Here is a 3,079-nt window from a genome sequence, read left to right as displayed (position 1 = left end):
CAGAACTGAGAGCCAGAACCAGAGCCCGAGCCATAGAGCCAGAGCTAGAGTCAGAGCCACAGCCAGAGCAAGAGCCAAAGCCAGAGCCAAGAGCCAGAGCTAGATTCAGAGCCACAGCCAGAGCTGAGAGCTAGAACCAGAGCCCGAGCCATAGAGCCAGAGCTAGAGTCAGAGCCACAACCAGAGTAAGAGCCAGAGCCAGAGCCAAGAGCCAGATCTAGAAAGCCAAAGAGCTCCAAGAGCCAAGGGATAAGATGGTGCTCTGAGCCCAATGTTCCTGCATAAAACATTGGAGTTAAGTGTAGCACTTGTAAAATAATTGAAGCCATAATCCCAGAGAGCCTAATCGAGTTGATTATAGCTCAAGGAGACGTAGCCCAAGATATCAAGGTTAACTCCATATTATCTTGTTGCCTTATGTGTTTGTTTTTACTGCTGCTTTAATTACTGTCATATGCATTTATATATCAGTTTAAGTACCTTCCCATATTAGAAAAAACGATATATTCTAAAGAAAATAACCAGCTGAAAACAAATATAAGCACACACCCATATTTTCAAGCATTTCTTATTTCCGCATTGGTTAATCATTAAGACTTGGGAAAATTTAAAGCTTTGGAAGTGGGAGAGGTTCTGTGAGTTAGACCAGAAGCCCAAGAGCCCCATTTTCAGATCAGTTGAACTACAATATACTGCCTCAGAGGAGCCAAGGACTTAACATACATGCAAGTAATCTCCTCGAATGTTGTTTTTGGTGTATCATAGTATACAAGGCAGCCAAGTCGGTTACCTATGGATGGATAAAAACCTAATGTAGTCCTCCCAAATATACCTGAAAGTATGTGGACGAGCTATGATATACTTACGTACATGGAATGAGGTATCACACTCAGAATGTATCGCAGACAATTAGTGATAGATGCTATGTTTAACGACATTGGAACACGTCTCTAGCCTAGACCTCTAAATGTTATGTGTTAAGTTATAATGCTCCACTAGGTTAATTGAGATAACTTTTAAGTTGATCTTCTTAAGAATTTACCTTTCAAGGTGTTATCACAAAATCTGACCTTGACAGGCTAATAATCAAGTAGACTCTGAGTAACTCTTTTAAACCAATCTTTTGGTTGAGGTTTAGCCTCCTCAACTTGAGAGGGCTCTCTCACTAGGTTTAGGGTTTTTGATTAATGATTAGATGGCTAACTCTAGGAACAAAATGAACAAAAGTATAACTGGTTGAAACTATGATTAGAAAATATCTATTGGGCCATGGAGTCAAAATAGTCTTCAACAAAACAACATGATTAGCAAAACATAGAAGTCAAGGGACTTAGAGTTTAGGATTGTGAATAGAACAGTGACACAGTGAATCAACACAATTTACAAGCATGTGAAGGAAGTTAGAGCATTTTCCAATGCATTCTAAGTAACACAAGCTTATACCACTACAAATAAGTATTTGAACAAAGCCATAAGAACATCAAACACATAAACTCTTTGTGAATCTTGAATAGTCAAATTGATCTCTGTATTAACCACAATTTCTTACAATAAACAATCTTTCCTCTACTAATGAAATTTCCAACCCTTAGGAATTCGATTATTAAGCTTAATATAGAGTTTTACATCCTTGGATACTGTGATCCATCTTTAGAGGAATTTAAATTCCTAATTTAGAAACCTATCTAATCACAAAACAAACTATTTAATTACAACTTGACAACTAGTTGTCTTTAAGAGTCCTAATACAAATAGGAGTAAAACTCATAAAACATGCCTTCAACACCCTTATCTGAATCTTTAATACATTCTTTAATCAGCTTCCAACCCTGTCCTCGAGTTTGATGATGACCATGTGTTGGGTCCCTATAATACTAGTGATTACCCCATTACTATTGTAGTTATACCCCTTATTTATATTGTTGTGCCCCTATTACCCCCATATTGTTATTTCTGTGCCCTTAGAATCCCTCTATTGTTATTTTTGTGGCTTTATATTATTATTGTTAGGTCGGTTGGATTATATTGTGACTCCTTAGACTCCTATATATAGAAAGGAAGTTTTGTCATTTGTATCATCCAAGAATTGTTCATTTATGTAATGTAAAGGAGGTTGCCCCCTCGAAGAGGCTGAATTCTAAGGCATGGATTTATCTTTTCTATCTTTTCTTGAGTTGGTTTCATAACATTTGGTATCAGAGCTTTGGATTCTAGGGTTTTGCTGCTCCAAACAGGTCATCGTGGCATTTTCGCTATAACTTATTTTCTGTGATGTTTCAGAAGTCGCAACAAAAACCCATTTGAGACGAATTGGCGCTGAACCTTGGGTCTGAATTTCAGAGCTTTTCGCGCGATATTTTCGGAGATATGATCTGAGGAAGTTGGCCTTTTTGCAGACTCCTGAATTACATTCAAAACAGGTGACCTGAGGAAAATCGTCATAACTCTCTCTCTGAGGATCAGATTAAAATTTCGTAAAAAGGTATAGAAAGAGGACAGACTGTAGTTTCTTGTATGTGTGTTTTAGATTCAAAGGTTGAAACAGGGACTCGTGGCACGTCATACAAGTTCACTCTACTGAACCAGTCTAAAAGCAAGTCACTGTGGGAGATTTCACATAACTCTTCCTTGGAGAATCCAATTTGGCTCAGACTTGTGGCATTGGAAAGAGGACGCAGAAGGCTACTGCAGGTAGAAATTTCAAAACTATATGATTCGAAATTATAGAGATACATCAGATTCAATATCAGACTTCTATAAAGTGAAAAAAGTTGTGTAGTTTTTTTTTAAATTTTTGTGTAAGCTTGGTTTAATGGAATTCAAAGGGCATAGTAAAGCATTATTATTGGTAACTGATGCCCCGAGGAAAGAAAATGCAAACACCTAGTAAGGAACCTGAAAGCTCTAGCATGACTCATGAAGAAGAAGAAGAAATGCTACATGATATAGCAAAATTACAAGAACAAGTGCAACAAATGTCACGCTCACAAAAGCTAACAGAAGCTAAGATAAGTGGCGTGTAATCTAAGATAAAGGGCATGGAAGCTAAGACGGATGATTCGAAGACAGATTTGAAGAG

The sequence above is a fragment of the Pinus tabuliformis genome, chromosome X (genome assembly GCF_031772625.1).
Source record: "Pinus tabuliformis cultivar Carrire ecotype Pingquan chromosome X, CPIR1, whole genome shotgun sequence".
Lineage (NCBI taxonomy): Eukaryota > Viridiplantae > Streptophyta > Pinopsida > Pinales > Pinaceae > Pinus > Pinus tabuliformis.
Note: the sequence above shows the minus strand (reverse complement) of the source record.